At 40.2% G+C, this 20,523-nt stretch overlaps 1 protein-coding gene across 2 annotated transcripts in view; it reads left to right on the forward strand.

The window, feature by feature from the left end:
* The first annotated feature begins 1,086 nt into the window (after positions 1-1,086).
* znf385b (zinc finger protein 385B) overlaps positions 1,087-20,523 on the forward strand; it is a 58,283-nt gene continuing 38,846 nt past the window's right edge. Inside the window, exon 1 of one of the 2 annotated variants that reach the window (XM_071480257.1) lies at positions 1,087-1,335. The gene's annotated coding sequence lies outside the window, so the exon portion shown is untranslated. Of the gene's footprint in view, positions 1,336-18,321; positions 18,522-20,523 lie in introns of those variants that run through there. The other variant, XM_071480248.1, reaches the window with a different exon arrangement.

Raw genomic sequence — 20,523 nt, forward strand, 5'->3', positions numbered from 1 at the left:
TTGGAAGAGTGGAGTTTCCCAACATGCTCTAGTTTGGTTGGAAAGTCGGCAACAGTCAGTTAGCTGAGGTTCAGGCAGACAGGCAGAAGTATCTCTCTCAGAGCAGCAGTGTGAAATGCCTCAGCCCTCTGACATGATACCTGTCTGCCTGTCTGAGCTCTGGCACTGACGAATCTGTAAGTCACTGATAATACACTCTGAGGTGCCCTAATAGCACAAATGAGTCACAAAGAGACTCATAAAAAGATCACAGAGACGTAAAGCAAACCACACACTGATAAAACAACCACAAAGAGACTCAAGGAATAACACAGAGACCCAAGACAGAGACAAGACAACTACAAAGAACTGCAGTAATTGTTTTGTGTCACTTTGAATCCGTGGCTCTTGCGTCTCTATGTTTGTGCTCAGGGGCTAATCGTCTCATGATCCGTCCACGGTGTGAAGCCAGAAAGAAGTTGATCGTACCAGACCTCTGCAGCCCACTCCTCATCTCTGAGTCCCTGCAGCACTCTTTGAAGCGATCATGTCAGTTCTCTGCCAAGGAAACTGTGAAATGATCCTTTAACCTGACACCTCCTGATGACATGGACAGGTGAGTTGACTGTAAACACAGAGAGAGGTAGAACACGGGCTACTGAACACAGCTGAGAACTGTGTGTGTGTGTGTGTGTGTGTGTATGTGTGTGTGTGTGTGTGTGTGTGTATGTGTGTGTGTGTGTGTGTGTGTGTGTGTTGTAGCCAGTATTTACAGTTTTAAAATAGATTTTATCCGTTTTTTTTGCCAACAACAAAATCTGGCAACAAATCAACCAGAACCTGCTGTTCACACACACACACACACACACACACACACACACACACATAGGTAACAAGCTGGTGTCAGATATTTTTGTCCTCTAAAATCCATCCAACTGTGATTCTTTTATTTTTATTGGATGCAATTTTAGACTCTCTCTCTCTCTCTCTCTCTCTCTCTCTCTCTCTCTCTGTCTCTCTCTGTCTGTCTCTCTCCCCCCTCTCCCTCCCTGTGTGTTTGTGTGTGACGCATGCGCAGTCCCGCGGCTCGGCTCTCGGTGCGGCGCAGGGCGCGCAGCTCTCCGCTGCTCCGACAGAGTTGATCAGTGTCCGGAGTGATACCTGATGGATGGATCATCGATGCCTGATTAATCAATCCCCCGCTCGGACTCATAGACTGGATACCCAGGCACGTTCAGCATTGATTATTGATTAATGATCGGCAGCTGACAGAGTGAGTGAACGGAGTTAAGCGCTTCAAACCTACAGGACTCTACTTTCTTCATCCATCCATCACCTACTCCTCCACCTCCTCCGGTAAGTCACCTTCCTCCTCCTCCTCCTCTTTTATTCCTCCTCCTCCCTTCTTCTTCTTTCTTTCTTTTATTATGTTTTTCCATGTTAGCTGAAGGTAACCGAGAACCAGCAGCGGAGTCTTTAAACCGCAAATACCGGAGACGGTTTTTGTCCGGATCACTTCCAGGCTGCTTGTGTTTGCCTGGAGAAATAAGTCAGATTTTTCAAACATTTGTTTTTCTCTTAGTATTTTTGATAATGATAACACTTTTGTGTCTGTAGTTTGTGTCTCCACATCAATTTCTCTTTCTGTCTAAATATTAATCCTCTGTCTGTCTGGTGGGCAGTGGGGGATGAAGTGCACAGATCTTCTTAAGTAAAAACTGTAAAAAGAGCAGGAGTGAGGGAGTATTCACGTCCTTTACTTAAGGAAAAAAGTACCAATACCACACTGTAAACATGTAAAAGTAAGCTCACAGGTATTGTCAGGGAAATGAAGTTTAACAAGTGAAAATACTAAATGCAGAGAAATGTGAGTGTACTGTAGAATATAGGCTATTTAATAATATACTATATGGCCTATATCCTTTTATTTTGTATATGATTATTACTAATGCATTAATTTCCAAGCTTCATTTTGCTCTTGTGGTTGGTTGAGGTGGAGCTCATTCTAACCTATTTTACATAAGACTGCTGATAATTTTCTTAACGGGTTAATATGCTGGTTATTTTCATTCTCTTTGGTTTGAAAAATATAAGAAACATATAAGAAACAAGACCCGTGAAGGTGTCACAGGTCTTTAAAATAGTCAAAGTAATTCAGTTTACTGTAAGTTAGGACGAGGAAAAATCATCTTATCTGAGAAGCTGAATACATGAAACGTTTTGCATTTTTGCGTGAAAAATTACCTAAATGATTAATCAGTTATCAAAATAGTCACTGATTAATTTTTTGATAACTGCCTAATCAATTAATTGATTAATTGATAACTCCTTAAACCTCAAAGTTGATCTGGATAATGTTGTTCATTTCTTTTCAGTGCATCATGTTTTAAAAGTTCTTCAAAAGTTTTGTATTCAGAATCTTATTTTGTAAAAGGAGTTGAATCAAATGAATATAGTGGCGTAAAGTACAATATTTCCCTTAGAAGTAGACTGGAGTACAGATACCTCACATTTGTATTTAAGTACTATACTTGGGTAAATGTACTTAGGTACATTTCACAACTGAAAAATAGTATAATGTCAAATATGTGTTGTAATCTGATTTGTATGTAGTATAGTAATTTGTAAAATAACTAGTAAGTACAGGTGTCTGTAAACACCACAATATTTCCTTCAGAAAAGTTGTGAAAGTCAAATGAAATTGCTGAAAGTTTTAAACTGTGATGGAAGAAGTATAAAGATCTGTTACTTGAACAGAAGTAGCCGTAAAATATTCTATTACAATTAAAAGTGCAGGATTAAACATTTTGAAGTTAACATACATAATCATTATCAGTGACATGTAGTTAAATATCCAAAGTAAATGTACTGGCCAATGGAAGTGTTTTATGCTGACAGAGTGCACTTTCCTGGTTTGCTTTCTTTTACTTTGAGTACGTTTCACTGATAATACTTATGTACTTTTACTTAAGTTACATTTTCAATGCAGATATTTTTTTTAATAATAAATCCTGATTATAACAAAGTTACTAGTAACTCCAGATGTCAGATAATAGAGTAAAAGCAGGTGTAAAAAAATAATTTCCTTTGGAAATTCAGTGGTGCAGAAGCAGCATGGAGCTGTGGTTGATAGTTACTTTGCAAATTAAGATTTAACATAAATGAATGCACATTTATTTAATACATTTTTATAGATTTAACTACCCAATAGTTTATCAAGAGGTTGAAATTAGCGGCACTCTGACCAACAACAACATTCATGCACCAGTGGTTAATTCATTTCATAACACAACACCTGTGTTGATTCACCTGAATACAGTATTTTTACTCTTGATCCTCTAAAATTTTTAATATAACGTGTTTGAAAATGAGCTTTAGAGGTGCTGGTAGGAGGATTTTATTACCTTTGGAAAGAGCCTGGCCCCCTGTTTATGGTCCTTATGCTAAGATAAACTAAGCTAATCTAACATATTAAGATATTATATAACTGGTACATATTTAACTGGTAGATATGAGAGCAGTATCAAACCTTTTACCCCCAAGTTACTGCATCAGAATACTGTGGAAGAGTCCACTCTGCATAATGACAACCTTTATTTTTAATACTTAATGTACATTTCGGTGCTGATATGTTTGTACTTCTACTTTGAATGCTGGACTTAACCTGTGGTGGAGTATTTTTAAAGTGTGGATTGCTACCACTCAAGTTAAAAGACTGAAAATTTGCTTCCACCACTGCACCTGTTTGTTTTGTAGTTTACCTCTCTGTTTCAGTCTGAATTTCATCAGTTTTTTGTAGTTCATTCTTAGTTGTACAGTAGGAAATCTTTCAAGCCAAAATAACATTAGATGTTCCATGTTCTCAAACCTGAGGCTCTTAACATTACAATAAATTGAATATTTTTGGTTCCAAACATAACAAGACATTTAATCAGGTCTAGAAAGTTGTGATGGGATTTCCATTGTGTTCTGCTGTTTTATTAACCATACCATTAACCAGATAATTGAAAAAATAAGCAGAGGATTCATCAATAATGAAAAATAATCATTAGATGTGAATTTACATCAAGACTATAATGAAATCTAAAAACTGTAAGTGACTCTTTTGAAATCAGGGCTGAAGTAGAGACAGACAGATAGTCAGTATAATCTTGTGTGTGTATTGAACATGCTTCATTATTGTCAGATAATCCGTTACAAAGCCCACACACACACACACACACACACACACACACACACACACGCACACACACGCACACACACACACACACACACACACACACACACACACACACACACACACACACACGCACACACACACACACACACACACATACACACACACACACACACAGTCCGAATCGTCCAGAGATGTCCTGTCTCTCTCTCTCTCTCTCTTTCTGTCATGAAGATGTTGTTAATTTTCACATAGGTGACAAAATGACTGTGTGTGTGTGTGTGTGTGTGTGTGTGTGTGTGTGTGTGTGTGTGTGTGTGTGTGTGTGTGCATTGATCAATCTGATAATGATGTCTAATCAGCTTGACTGTAGCGCCCCTCTTTAGCTCGAACAGAAACAGACTTGAAAACTGATTTATCCTTAAAATATTTCCTTTCCTTTCCTTTCCTTTCCTTTCCTTTCCTTTCCTTTCCTTTCCTTTCCTTTCCTTTCTTCTTCTCACTTGTCTTTTTACCTTCTTCTTTCCTTCACTGCCTTCATTTTTCCCACTTTCCCCCTAAAATACCTCCTCCTTTTCTTCTGTATCTCTTCCTTTACTTGCTTATATCCTTCTCTCCTTTCCAACCTGCTTCCTTCCTTCTCTTCTTCTTTGCTTCTTTAACTCCTTTTCTTCCCTGCCTCAATTTTTCTTACCTTTACTTTGTGACCTGGAAAGCTGCTGTCGCTCCTGTTGTCCCATGCTGCATGAAATTAGCAAGACCTCCATCCCTTTCTTTCTAACTTCCTTCCCTCCTTCCTTCCTTCCTTCCTTCCTTCCTTCCCAACAGAAGAGGTTTCCTCCTGTTGAGGTGGTGCCTGCTGGTCTTTGTTTGGATGTTTGGACCTTCACTCTGTGAGCCTCAGGCCTCCCTGAGTCTAATTAACACTAATCAACTTAATTAAAGCAGAAGAGGGAAACTGAGAGAGACACATTCACACTGAGCTGATCGCCCAATCAGAAGAAAGAACCAGAGCAGAGGGCGGTCACCTGACATTGAACTGTACTGCTGTTAAACCATACCAGCTGGTCAGTAGTCAGTGCTTACCTGCCAAACCAACCAATGGTTAGATATATTAACTGGTTGTTAGTCAGTGTTAATGGGCTATAAGTGTGTACTAACTAGCTCTGAGACCTGCTGTTAGACTGTATGTCTGTGAGGTGAGCCTCCTCAGTGCAGCGTGGGGCAGTTGGAGGTGTGGAGAGAGATATGAGGCAGAGATACTGTGTGAGGTGAAAGAGACAGATTCATGCAGTTATTCACACCGCTGCTGCAAACTACAGTGGTACTACTACTCACTAATACTACCCAGCTCATAACGGCAATAAAGGTACTTAACCCAATTTTGTTCAAGGAGGGACACACAGTGTCAGATTATGAAAACCCCTGGACTATCAGAACCAACCTGCTACACTGTATTAACTAGTTGCCAGACTGATCTAACCTGCTGGTGACTGTATTAACTTACTCTTGGACTGTACTAACTACAGTACTATAGTACTATGTATTTGTTAGACTGTACCTCCTGTTAGACTAGATTAACTGCTTAGACTATATTTACCTGCTGTTAAACCATACTAACTAGTTGGTAGACTATACTAACCTGCTGTTAGACTGAACTAACTAGTTGGTTTATACTAACCTGCTGTTAGACTGTACTCAGTGATTATTAGTCAGTTGAAACTAGCTGTTTGGCTGGACTTACTAGTTTTTAGATGGTACTAACCTGCCTGTAGACTGAACTAACTAGTTAGTTAGTTTATACTAACCTGTAGTTTGATTGGACTAACTTGTACTAATGAGCTGGTGGATTGTACCACACTGCTGTTAGACTGTACTAAGTGATTGTTAGTCAGTAAAATCTAGCTGTTTGACTGGACTAACTCATTTTTAAACTGCACCAAACTGCCTGAAGACTGACTAAAGGGACATTAGGATGCGCTAATGAGCTAAAACTGTGTGTGTAGTTTTAAGTCCACGCTGACAGCCGGTTAGTTTACATTTTCTGGTTGTACAGTAAAGGTAGATTTATCCTACTGTAACACTCTCTCTCTCGTTCTCCTCCACACAAATCAATTTTACCTATTTATAGAGCATGACAACATTACTAAACACTGTGTGTATGTGTGTGTGTGTGTGTTTGTGTGTGCGTGCCAGGACTCCAGGAGTGGGCAGATTGAGAAGCAGCATGTTGTTACGTCAGGACAGATTAGTTTGGAAACCTACAGAGAACACACACACACACACACACACACGGATGCAAGCACAAACTGTTGTTTCTGTACTAAATCTGTCACTCTATGTATTTTGTCCATTGTGTGTATGTGTGTGAACTGACAGCAGGTGTAATGAGCTCATCGTAACAACTTTGGGGGGGGAGGGTTGTGAATTTGACATCACTATTTAATTAAATGTAATCAAGATTTTAATCCTGTGTAGGGAAACAGCAGTTTTTGTCTTCAGTGTGCTCGTGGTCTGCTGGTCACTCTCAATTTTGTGACTCAGAAGATTAGATTATAACAGTGAGTTTGAAATTTTGGAAATGCGTACATTCACTTTCTTGCAGACAATAAAATGAGAAGTTTGATGCTTGTCTGTATGTAAAAAGTTAAGCTGGAGCCACTAGCTGTTTAGCTTAGCCTAGCATAAAGACTGGAAACAGCTAGCCAGGGCCTGTCCACTGGTATCTCCACCTACCAACTCGTCTAAAGCACTAATAAGCTACTATATAAAGCTACGATATATCATCTGTACAAACATTACGCTAACATCACCTGGCTCCAGAATCATATTCAACAGAGACACATGAGAATGGTATCAGTCTTCTCATCTAAAAATAAAGCAAATTTTCCAAAATTTTTATTTTGTTGAACTTTTCTTTCAACAAAATAAAATAAAACCTTTACTTGAGTTTTGTGTTATCACAGGATGACACTTCACACACTGCTTGTGTTAACAACAGCGTATAACAACTGTGCTTTCCCCCAAAGATGTTCTTTTACTTTCTCACTGTAGCAGTAATACTCAGAGTATTGCAGTATGTGGAGTACAGTGTATGTATGTGTGCTTAGCTAACTAGGTGCTGTACAGTACAGAGCGCTAACAGCTAGCCACCTCATTACTCCCATTCTGTCTGCTGTGATTTATGGAGCTACCTGTGTGTGTGTGTGTGTGTGTGTGTGTGTGTGTGTGTGTGTGTGTGTGTGTGTGTGTGTGAGTGAGTGTGTGTGCACCTGCTCCCTGTGTTCTCAGGAAGTTTTAATTAATTTCCCGTCATGTGACAAAAAGGAAGTGATGACACTAATGAAATGTGATTGGATGATTATCAAAAACACAATTAGTGGCCTGATGTGCGATCAGAGAGAGAGAGAGAGAGAGAGAGAGAGAGAGAGAGAGAAGGGGATGGGGGGTGGGTGGGGGAGTTAGGCAAATGTGTACAAAAGGACAGAGTATAAAGGAAAAGTCGACTGTGTGTGTTTGAAAGACAAAGTGTGTGTAAATAGGACGGCAGTGATGAAGTGTTTCCTTGCGACTCATGTCTCTGAGGTATTACACTCACACTCACACACTCACACACTCACACACTGAGATTGTGAAGGTCACACTGTCACACATACACACAGTTACACACTGTGTCATCAGTTGGGAGGCTGTAGGACGTAGTCAGGAGTTTAACCTGTGAGACAGCAGACAGTCAGACCATGACGTCTCCCAGAAATTACAGCAAATAAGTTCTGTAGGAAACATAATCACTGGCTGGTTTATGTTCAGAGGTAATGTTGTTTTTGAATAAATGAAGTGCCATATTTATTAACAGCACTGGGGTTTGTATCCACTGTCCTGTCTGTGGTTTGGTTTAGTCAACCAAAACACTTTGGTTACAATTATGGAAAGATGGTGGTTTTGGTTAAATGTAAATAAACATCTTGTGTTTGAAGTCACTGTGAACTTTTCCTGTATTAAACCAAACCATGTTCTTCTCCTGATCTCAACTAAGTGCTGCGAGTGTCTAAACATAACCATAAATGATACTGTCGTCACTACAGGTGGATATTGTTCTGAAAGATCAGATATTTTGGTAGAAAACAAATAGCCAGTGTTGTCATATCTGGGGCTACCGCCAGTGGCCAGTTATCTTATGGTCATAAGGTAATCTTACAGAACCAATGTCAATACACCTCAGTAACCTCCTCTGTCTGTGGCACTCAGCTTCAAGCCCACTGGTTCTCACTGAAGGTGTAAATCTTTAAATACAGCTCACAAATAAATAGTTAAATTTTTAAATACACAAAATAATTTCCTTAAACAGGTGGTCACTGTAGTTGTCAGCAATTGTTACTCAAAGAGGAAGACACTCATGCACTTGTTAGGGACTATTTTCACTGGTAATCCACATTTGATGGTCTAGTGACTGTTGGCAGCATGACAGCAGGATGGTGTATGTGTGATTGAATCAAAATAAACTAGTATGTGTTCATGGTGATGAAGTGCAACAGTGTGGCTCACTGATTAGTTTTTATTATTTAAACTGTTTTTAGACAATGACAGAGCTCTGTGGCACAAAGGAAGAAGCTCGAGCTTCCCACACTCCCACACTTGCCAGGAGAATCAGTTCATTCTTGGTTTTGTGGGATTTGTTACAGTAAGAAAAATATAAAATATCACCACACTTATTCTTAAATTCTACTGATCCAACATAATTGTTTTCCACAAGTTTTCCTTGTCAACAGTAAAACATGAGACCAGTGTTTTCAGATTCATTCACTTCAGAGACTTTTCCCCAAAAGCTCAGTCTTTGGGTTTTGCAAAATGCTGACATAGCATGTACAGAGGGCCTGAAACATAAAGAAAAGGATTTGCTGTCAGATGTAGCTAAGCTTGGTGTAGACATGACTCAGATTTTTAAACAGTGTCTGTGTGTCTGCTGGAAAATTAATGGTAACCCTGTCAACACAAAGTCACAAAGTTTCATAGAAACTAATTCAAATTTTTACCCCCCACATCCTTGTGTCCTCTGTGGCGTCACTCTGTCTAAAAGACCTTTACAGAGTGGAAACGAATGAGTGTGTCTTAACTTAAACCACTTGCCTACCAAGGTGTGTGTTTCTGTCTGTCTATCTCATGTTTCTTCTTCCATTAGTTGAGTGGAGCAGCTGTTGAATGTTTGATGAGTGAGCACCTTGAGAAGGAAGTGATGTCATGGCCGTCTTCTTGTTTCGGGCCAGGTTCATGTTTTGTGGCTTCAGCTTGAAGTCCTCATCTTCTACTGTGAATACTGTTTATGTGCTATTTATTGTTTATGTGCTGATGACGCACTAAATATAAAAAAAACAAAACAAGGCTAAGAGTCATGTAAATGGTAATTGGGCTAAATGCTAACATCAGCAGGCTAATATACTCAGTGACTTTGCTAACATGGCGATGTTTAGCAGGTTAACCATGCTCACATCTGAACTTCGACATGTTTACCTTTGCTAATTAGCACCAGATACAAAGTACAGCTAAAAACTAATGGGAACGTTATTAGTTTTGCAGGTATTTGGTCATCATCCAAAGTACTGGGCAAATTAAAATTTTGATGGCGCTAGATGAAACGTTAGAGGATCATGTTACATTAGTGTGATTAAATTTCATCCTGAAGGGACCATGGATGCCTGTACCAGATTTCCTGGCAATCTGTCCAACAGTTGAGACACTTCAGTTTGGATCAAAGTGGATGTAGACTCAGATATTCAGCTGAGTTGGGCCAGCTCCAGTCTGGATATTGCAGCCAGATTTAGCTACATTTTAGTGATATGGACTTGGGAAGATTGGTGTCAGTACCTGAAATCAAATCAGTCTCTGAGCCCTTTATTAGGAACACCTGTCCACCTGCTTTTTCATGCAATTATCCACTCAGCCAATCTTGTGTCTACAGAGCAATACATAAAATCTTGTAGATACAGGAGCTTCAGTTAATGTTCACATCAAACATCAGAATGAGGAAAAAATGTGATCTCAGTGACTTTGACCGTGGCATGATTGTTGGCGCCAGGCGGGCTGGTGTGAGTATTTCTGAAACTGCTGATCTCCTGGGAGTCTCAAGTCTCAAGACTCAAACTGGTTTCATGACAATGAGTTCAGTGTGCTTCAGTGGCCTCCCCAGCCACCAGATCTGAATCCAACAGAACACCTTTGGGATGTGGTAGAACGACAGATTCTCAGCATGAATGTGCAGCGGGCAAATCTGTAGAAATGATGTGATGCAGTCACATCAACATGGAGCAGAATCTCAAAGGCTGAAAGACAGAGGCTGTTGTGAGAGTGAAGGGAGGTCCTGTATTAGTATGTTGCTCCTGATATAGTGCTCAGTGAGTGTATTTGGTCTGGCTTAGTCTGGCTTAAGGGCAACACACATAAGCATGGTTGCGTTGGGTCATGTGACGCCTATAAACACACACTGGATGTGGCGCAAACACAGGGCAGGACAAATTAAATGACTGTTTAACAGGAACATCTCAGGAGAGGGCACTGTCCAATAATAAACCTCCAAGGGGCAGTGGCCTATAGCCTTATATTAATGTAACAGAGTCTATTGTACAGCAGTAATATGTGCACTAGTACACTAACATATTGTGTCATTTAATTTGTGTAGGGTTGCATGATCACAGTTGGCCTGAGGATTTTGCTATTGAACTCTTTTGTCAGAATAAATGGAGATCACCTCCAACGATATTCTGGTCTTGGCCTCCTCAGCCAAACACAATGTACACAATGCTAGACACTAACCAGTTACACTAACCTCTGCCTCAGCATTAGACTCACTTGTGACTAGTATCAGAAAAAAATAGAAAGTTTAGCTGTCGTAAAAAAATATCTACACTATGAAGTGAGTGTGGTCCTGGTTCATGTTTGCGTTACTCTACTTGATATCTCACCTGAGGAACATATTTCTGTAACTATGAGTCACCAGACATTTCCTTTTCTTTAATTTTTCACTGAACTACAGAAGAAAATGTGCCATCATAGTAATGATGATACAGTAGCCTGGATGTTTCAGTCCAGAGAGCGGATGCTGCTTCTCTTGAGAGCTGAAGCAGGGACACTGTAAAAAATTGGAAACTGGTGTATCCCGATATGACACATGTTGTTTCTTACTTACATAGAAAATAGTGAATGTGGGTGTGATGACTAGACTGTTGCTGGACCCAGATTTATCAGAGCAGCTGTGGACTTCAGCTAAATAATCCATCCATAGATGGTTCTTCTTCACCTGCTTTGGGCCTCGGGGTGCTGGAGCCGTTCCCAGCCTGCACTGGGCCAGAGATGGGGTTTTAGTGTCAGGTTATTCTGGAGTATACTACTCTATATACAAGTCTGTGTACTGCTAGAGTATCTAAAGTGTGTATCTTCTCCAGACTGTTCTTCACCTCAGTGACACACACACACTCACTGAGTCACAGGGAGGTCAGAGGTTGAAGGAGGTCAGTGTTTGTCTGAGAGACACTTCAGTGGGGGGGGGGGGGGGGGCGAAGCGAAGTCAGACGACTGTGAGTAGATGTTCAGAAGAATGTGAGTGGTAATCTCTATTATTAGACCACAGATTATACTAACTGAACCACAACACACACACACAACCTCTCTCCCCTCTCTCTTATCTGTGGATTATAATCCCAATCCCACAATCCTTCTGGATCAACCAATCATGTCCCAACAAATCCTGCAAAGCCTGCTGGGTAACCTACATGCAGTGTGTTGTATACATGTTTGTGTGTATATGTGTATGTGTGTGTGTGTGTGTGTGTGTGTGTGTGTGTTAATCCCTGACAGTCTGTAATAGAGGAACATCTGGTTTATCTCTGTGATTCTGGAGCTTCCTGTTCAAGCAGGAAACAGAATCAGTTTTTTTTACAACTGCAAGAATACAATCTTATTAGAATAAATCTTATATTGGGCAGCGTTGAGTAGTAACATTGAATACCAAAAAAGAGCAGTTTACATTTGACAGTAATCCTGATAACACTGCATTGATTTTTTTTTTTTTTTGACATTTTGGTTGTTGGCTTGTTTGCTGTCATATAAAATCACCCTCCATCACAATGGTCAATATGAATCTACATCCAGGAGGTGTTGAGCTTAGTTTAGCAGTAAGTCTGGAGACAGGGTGAGACAGTCAGCCTCACTCTGTCCAAAGTTCATAAATCCACCAACCAGCACATTTTCTTGGTTGTGCCCAGTGACTTCCTGAACTCTCCACTAATTACATGGCAACTTCACGGTGATGACAACGTGCCGAGATGCCAATAAATAGTTTTAAAAAGTGTTTTCTTAAAAGCCACAAATGTGCATTGTTAAACTTTGGGTTTTATGCAGATTAAAAAGAAGAGATAACGTGTTATTAGCTTTGGAACTGCTGATAGGTGGATTTTACAGCTATTTCCCCTTGTCTCCACTCATTGTGCTGAGCTAAACTAACTACCTACCACACAGCGTGTTTAAGATTTACCTACAGATTTTCAGTGATGTTCAGGTCAGAGGACTGTGAGAGTCATTCAAAAACCTTCAGCTTGTGTTTCTTGACGTAGTTAATGGTGGATTTTGGATCAGTGTCCTGTTGCAGAAGCCAGCCTCTTATCACTTTCACTGTCTTGACTGACTGCAGTTCATAAAGAGTGGGTTTTGTCAGAGCATTAACATTTGAAGAAGCTCATTTTAATGTCTGCTGGGGTTCTATTTACTCCTTTTCACCTCCAAAAATCAACAAAATATGTTATTTGCCCAAGGCTGCCCAGACTTTTGCATACAGCTTTATATCCTGTCTTCTTCCTCTCTGACTGCAGGTGGTTCATTAGTGCCGGGGCCCCAGGAGCCTGCACCTTTGTTAACAGTATCACTTAGCGGAGGAGAATAGTTCAGCCCTGGATTTTAGTCTGAAAGCTGAATTTCACCTTGAACAGAAAGTGTCAGGTCCTGATGGAGCAGAGCAGCTATTTAAAGACAGAACAGAAGTCACAGTGTCCTGAAGTGAAGGTTGGACAGGCAGAGAAACCTCACTGTACCTCCTGCTGTGTGTGTGTGTGTGTGTGTGTGTGTGTGTGTGTGTGTGTCTAAGCCCTGCTGTGGTATGTAAACCATACAACATGATGTCAGTCGTACTCATGAGAGGATTAAAGTTCACACAATCGTACTCTACATCACTTCCTGAGCGTGATCCAAATTAAATCCCTGATTCTGCCACACTGCTTCTGTTCACACTGAGAGCCACAGACATGGAATCGGTCTTCAGTAATCACTCATGAATAATAACCACACTGAGTCGTATTAACTGAGGGGATTACTGTAACCTCATCTCTAAATCAGACGATTGTCAAATTACTCCTTTCAATATTGAAAACTGACCCACAGACAAAAAACTGCTGAAAATGACAGTTGTCTTGTTTTTTAGATGCATTTTTCATGAATGATAGTTGTCATGCTAAAATCACATTTCCTGTTACTTTTTCACAATAAAAGCCACCTCGCCTTTTACTATCTGACGAATAGGCAGTCGTAAATGTTGCACGTTAGCACCTGTAGGAATACAGCTCTGATGTATGTGTTGGAGAGTGAACAGTTAACAGTGAGGTTGATTATAATTGAGTTAAAATTATGAGCAGTTTCGCTGGAGTTAGAATTAGCTTAATAAATTGGCAAAACCAGACAATCATCTTACTGCAGATATAGCAGTACCAGCTCTGTATGTGTTGTGTTTTTAAAAATTAGAAGTGTTTTTTGCATTTTCATTTGTGATCTTTTACTTTTCATGTGGATCTGTAAAGTGCTCTGTGACTTATATCTGTGAACATTGCTATGTAAATGCATTTTACTTTGCATGGTTTTGCATCTCTTTGTGGTAATTTTGTGTCACTTGTCATTGTGTGACACTGTTTTGTGTCTCATTTAAATTCTCTTTGTGTTAATTGTGCGACTCTTTTTGGTTGATTTGTGTCCTGCGTTCCTGTGACTCCCTCAGACAGTTTGAATCTTTAAACGTGTTGAAACACAGTGTGTGTCATCCAGTGATACTGCTGACCTGACAGAGGGGCTGAGGAACCAGATCACTGTTTGACAAAGATGTAGAGGAAGTTTTTTTTGTTTGTTTTACTTTTCATTTTGTTGGACAAAGACCTTTTAGAAACAACCTGGATGAGCATGTGGACGCAGAACAGAGAGACTGCAGACCACCTTTCATTTCACTGTGTGTGTGTGTGTGTACGTGTGTCATAGTTTCCCAGTGGACCAACCACATTTACATCACCGGTTGTGTTGTTACTACACAGCACTTCCTTGACAACCAGAAAACAGACGAACAGAAAGCTGGACTGTCTGTAAACCTGTGTTTCCACCTGTGTGGCTCAGTGAGTTGTTTCCATTTAGCTAATGTGGCTCCTCAGTTCCCTCTCTTGCAGCGCTGCCTCACGTCTCACCTCCTACCTGACCTCCTCCTCATTTCAGAAACACTGAAACTGATGTTGAGCATTTTTTTGGATCTAATATTTGCCTAGATAAAGATATTTATCTAGGTTCACTGACTCTGTGGTTAAAAAGTTCATAAGGCAACAGAAAGTGATTCAGACTGTGGACCTGAGAGCAAATTGAGAAACTCATTCAGCAATTTGTCAACACATATGCATCATGCAGCAATGAAATACAGAAAATACAACCAGATACAGAAATGAAGCAAGGATGACTACCCTCACTGGAGCTGGAAAATGAGCTGACGAGTTTGTTGCAGTTTTACTTTTTTTATTGCACCATTATTGCGGTGTGTAGTGTAGGAGGAGTATCTCTTCGAGCCACAACCATGGATGTATTAAAAGGGTACATTTTCAGACTCCCGGTGGCACCATGAACCTTTGAAACTTTGATGACAGTTGAAAAAAAATGTAGCTAACCTGACATGTCAGTGATATAAAGTAATTTACTATTACGACGGCTCTCCTAGACTTTACAAATTTCATTGGGCTGAATTGAGGAAACAGTAATACTGTTACACGTGGTTACACGTTGCCAAGGTTGCTGCGGCAGAAGCGGCTCTTTGTGATGCAGCGTTAAGGGTGGACACAGCTGGTGATGCAAAGTGGAAATCCTCCATAGATCAGACTGTCTCATTTCAGTTTGGCCTTCCTCTGAAGGCTGCGGCCCCTGAATTGGGACACAGCTCATGGTGACAAGTGCATCAGATTGTAGCATCCCCAGGAAACTTCTTTTGTTTTGTATTTGCTGTGTATGTTTGCTCATAGCTACAGACCATCCACACAGGACTTATTCAGCTTGGTGTCTGTATCATGATGTTTCCCATGGACCAGAAGACATTAGATGAAAATGTCTATAAACTGCACCTCTGATAAAAAGATTTTATTCTGCAGCAGACCCAGCTGAGACATGCTTTAGTTCAGGTTAGAATCGTCATTTAACAACATTTGTTTTGTAAGGAAAATGTGAGTTGGCAGCTGTGTCAAGAGTGAGCCTGGAAAATGAACCTTCCATCAAAGTTTTATGCCCTGGATTCAGTCTGTCAGGTAGGTCTTCCTCCCAGCAAGCCAAATAAATCCAGTGTTTCATTTGTGGTTTCAGGTCAGAGCTGCTCCAGTTTAGGTTTTGAGGTTAGGAATGAAATGGTTTGCTGAGAGCTGAACTTGTGGAGCCTGTTGGAGGTCATTCACAGCCTGGGAGGAGGCTCTGCCCGAGAAAACGTCTTCAAAAAGAAACAGCACGTGCAGATGTGGATGTATTTGTAGGGAAAATGGTTTGCTAAATAAAGATTTGTTTTTATTTAACCTAGATTGTTATAGTATTATTGCTTTATGGGAAAATGGAAATTTGTATCAGTATGTATTGCCTGATAAACTGCACATTATGAGCTGGTTGTTTGAGTTTTCAGCGGTTTCTACTGATTGTAGAATCTCAGATTCCTGCAGGGACGAACATACAAACATCAAACTGTACCTAGTGGGGGTTTTTCAGTGTCCCTGGTGCTGCTGGCCACTGCTCTGTTTACTGTGTGTGTGTGTGTGTGTGTGTGTGTGTGTCTTTGACCACTGTCATTATCAGCTATTGGCCCCAGGGTGAGAGACAGCGACTCTCAGACCTCTCTCTCTGTCTTTTCACATCTCCATTAGTTTCTTTGTCCTGTAGTCCCCTCTGGTTAGTGTGTGTGTGCGTATGTGTGTGTGTGTGTGTGTGTGTGTGTGTGTGTGTGTGTGTGTGTGTGTGTGTGTCCGCGTGTGTGTTGTACAGTCTCTTTCAGGGAACAGGGACATACATTAGTGCCCTCTTCAATGTCTCCTTCTCTTTATCTTTCACACCAACAGGACTCAGGGCTTTTGACCAATCAGATGAGTCCCTCATTTGTCCAATCCCCGACATAGTGTGCGAGCAAGAAAAGATAAGATTAGACAACATATCTGATGCTGAAAACCTTGGATCTCCATGTTTAGTGTTTTTCCATGTTGTCAGACAAGTTGAAGGGTTGAAAAAATTCTTCAGGCCAGAACAACAGTTCACAAAAGCTTCCACACCCCACTGAACAATCACACACACTACAGTCGCTTGTTAGGTTCTCAAAAGCTGACACACATTTTGGACATAAATGGATTTGACCCAACAAAAGTCAAATAGTGTTAATGGTAGTACATCATGGTGAGTGGAGCTGGCAGTGGTTAAATTGAATTTAGTATTTTTCTATAGTAGAAACAGATCTGGTCTGTTAATGAGATGGTTTTCCCTTTGAGGTATACATAGAAAAATACATAAACCCATAACATTAGGCAAAAATTTTTATTTTATATTGTTCTACAGTGAAATAGATCTGCTTTGTTAGTGAGATGGCTTTCCCTTTTGAGGTATGCATAAATAGATGAATGAATAAATACATAAATAAATAAATTACCTTAAGTGAAAAATAAAAAAATTGTGGGTAAACACCTATGTAGACAAATAATTTATTTGTACAGACACTATTTAGAATATTTAAAGGAATAGAATATGCTTATTCACTTGGTTGTCAGTGGTTAGGCGAGAAGATTGCTAGCTTCTAGCTGTTTATCTCTGTTTCCAGTCTTTATGCTAAGCTAAGCTACCCAGCTGCTGGCTGTAGCTTTATATTTTATTAAATTCTTGGCAAGAAATCAAATAAGCATATTTCCCCAAATGTCAAACGATTCCTTTCATTACATTTTTTATTTTAAACTGTAATTGTAATAACTTTTAATTGTTATTATAACACCTTTGACAAAGTTACAAAGCACTTTACAGTAAAAACAAAGAATAATAAAGTAAATAAAATCTAAAGCATAAAGAAAGATAAAGTTATTTAAACATTTACCAGCCATAAGATGAAAGTAACATTGCTATCAATAACTTTTTGATAGCCTTGCTAGCTTGTTATTTTGAAGTTACTTTCCAAATTATGTATTATGCCCAGATGACACCGCTCACCTTACCTGTGTGTGACGGTCACTGAATTTATTGATCTTCATTTTGGCGCCATGGTAACAGGTTAGAACAGCTGGAGACGTCATCTATCTATTTTTCACGAGGCGCACGGTTCTCAAATAGACAGTGAAAAGATTTGCCAGTAGTCATTCCATCATACCAGCAACACTACATAACCATTCACCATAGTTTCAATGTCTAAGCTTTATCTGAATATTTATCTGAATGCCCCCCACCTAAACTAGATATAGATTGAATTTCTAATGAAATTAAATCAAGCATTCTACTACTGATGGTAATTATGAAAGGCAAAATATGTCACCATGGGCTATACAGAATCCAAACAAGGCAGGATAATGCAGTGAAGAAGCTTTATATCTATGGTTTACAGGCTGATGACAAGCAGGCGAGTAGGCAGGAGCTGGCCACATGATAATAAACACAGGTAACAGATACAGAGAAAACACCAGGAAACAAAACCATGCAGGTTGCATATTCAAAGGGAAAACAGCCTGGAACATAAACAAATGAACTGACAATGAGCTGCTGGCAAGTACAAATAGTAGGTAGTGTGACGAGGGAACTGGGCTCAGGTGTGTGAGTGGGCAGGGAGACTCAGGTGATCACAAATAGAAAACAGGGGAGCAAGTGGAAATGGGGACAGAGAGAAAGGCCGGGGACATCTGGTGGGCGGATGGGAAATGGCAGGTCTGGGGAAATGAAGGGAGAAAACATGGTTACGGAGAAGGAAACGGGAGCAGATGGGAAGAGAGAGGTAGATGTTGACAAACTCTGTGTATAAAGTAGGGCCAGCTGCTGCAGCAACGCTGGTGATGTGGCCGCAGCAAGGTAGCTGCCACGTACAGGTGAGGTAAGCAGCGTGGCCCAAGGCCGAGCGAGAGAGATGAGGGGTGTGTTTACCACGTATTGACATTAAAGACATGGAGATGAGACTGTGAGACTGACACTCAGCGAAGTGTTTCTTACACCTTACTGAGTCTCTTCAAAGTCTTAGAAATGGAAACGTTTACTTCTTCAGGTTGTGTTGAAGCACCGAACTGCTTTTATCACACTGAAGAAAATATTTCGGCTTTTCCTCTTTAGTCAGGAATCACATTGTCGCTTGTGTGTGTGTGAGTGTGTGTGTGAGCGTGTGTGAGCGTGTTTGTGTATGTGTGTGTCGGATTATAACCCACAGCTGCTGGCCTCTCTGATTACTGACTGCCTGGTCAGCCTGGATTAGACTCCTGCACACACACACACACACACACACACACACACACACACACACACGCACACATACACGTAACAACAGTAAAGGTAAATACACATTTCATTTCATTTTGATGCTGAGTGCTCAGTTCACTGACTTGCTCTTTCTTTGTCTGCATCTTAATCTTTGTATGTGTGTATGTGAGCAAGTGTGTGTCTATTTACCTTAGTGTGTGTGTGTGTGTATTGTGTAATTCCCAGCTCAATAGAGCAGATATATTTAATCCTTCCCTCGCTAAAGCTGATGTCAGCATCAGCTGGCTCTGTGTGTGTGTGTGTGTGTGTGTGTGTGTGTGTGTGTGTGTGTGTGTGTGTGTGTGTGTGTGTGTGTGTGTGTGTGTGCGTGCATGTGCATTTTGTAGCTAATTCATCACAGTGGCAGATTAACCAGCTGTCTGCAGAACATAAAGTCGACCACTAACAACCAGCTGGAGGAGAGAGAGAGAGAGAGGGAGAGTCAGGTAGAGACAGAGTGAAAGCAGTGGAGTCACTTGAATAACTAAACTTGATCATAATATGCCCATCAGTTACAGATGTTTCACCTTCATTACAAATTTTCCTACATTTTTCTCTGAGTTTGGTATCTCAAATTACTCTAAATACTACATTACCCATGAGCCTCAGCACATATTTTTATAAAATAAAGTTGAGGTGAAACTTCCAGGTTCCAGGAGCAAGAAAACCTCATTCAAACTCACACTGTCTGAAATCAGTCCCTCAGTCCCTCATTCACATCTATAGCGAGCAGTAAATTGCAATGTCGGACATTTGTCAATAATCATAATTTTGCTCCGTCGCTGACAGCTGCAAAGCATTTCATTAGGTCGGTTGCCATCCACCTGTTTTTCAGTGCATTTCAATTTGCGCTGGAAATTTGAAAAAACTTTGAAATATCTCCTCCTACCCATCCATCCCCAGCCCCCAGTCACTGCCACATTACTGTATACTCATCATCACGCAGATTACGTTTAAAGGCAAAGAAAAACCAACGTGAGTTTATGGTTTATCACTTAAACAATGTGTCATAAAGCAGGACAACTCAGCCAGATCAGTTTACAAATGTAATTCAGCTCTATACATTTTTAATTATGCTGAAAGTGAAAAAAGACACTGAAGATGCAATGGAGAATTATATTTCGCTTGCATGAACCAAATTACAGGCTCCACCATTGGTTTCATCATAGTTTCTAGCTGAAAGATATGCTGTAATTTCAGTTCACATGTCAGAACAGCCATAAAATCATTAGGTGCCACAGTAAAAAAAAAAAAAAGAAGGAAAAGGAAAAAGAAAAACAGTCCTTCTGATGTTTTTTGATGCATTACTGCAACCTTATTAACAATATTCATGTTCATATTAGTTGGATATGTTCAGCTCATGGTTCCCCATAAACATGAGCACATTCACTGCCTGTGCTCTTTTAATGTGTTCATGCACAACACTGTTCAGTAAATTAACATTTCATCGCTTAATTAATAGAAAACATGATCTGGGCTGCATTACATTTCCTTCAGAACAAATGTACAACTGCAAAACAGTTTCATAGTCACTGCGATCAGCACCAAAACACTGCACCATAGCAGCTGTACAGGGTGACCCATGG

The sequence above is a fragment of the Trachinotus anak genome, unplaced genomic scaffold (assembly GCF_046630095.1).
Source record: "Trachinotus anak isolate AG129_WGS33_773 ecotype Australia unplaced genomic scaffold, CSIRO_AGI_Tana_v1 ptg000001l, whole genome shotgun sequence".
NCBI lineage: Eukaryota > Metazoa > Chordata > Actinopteri > Carangiformes > Carangidae > Trachinotus > Trachinotus anak.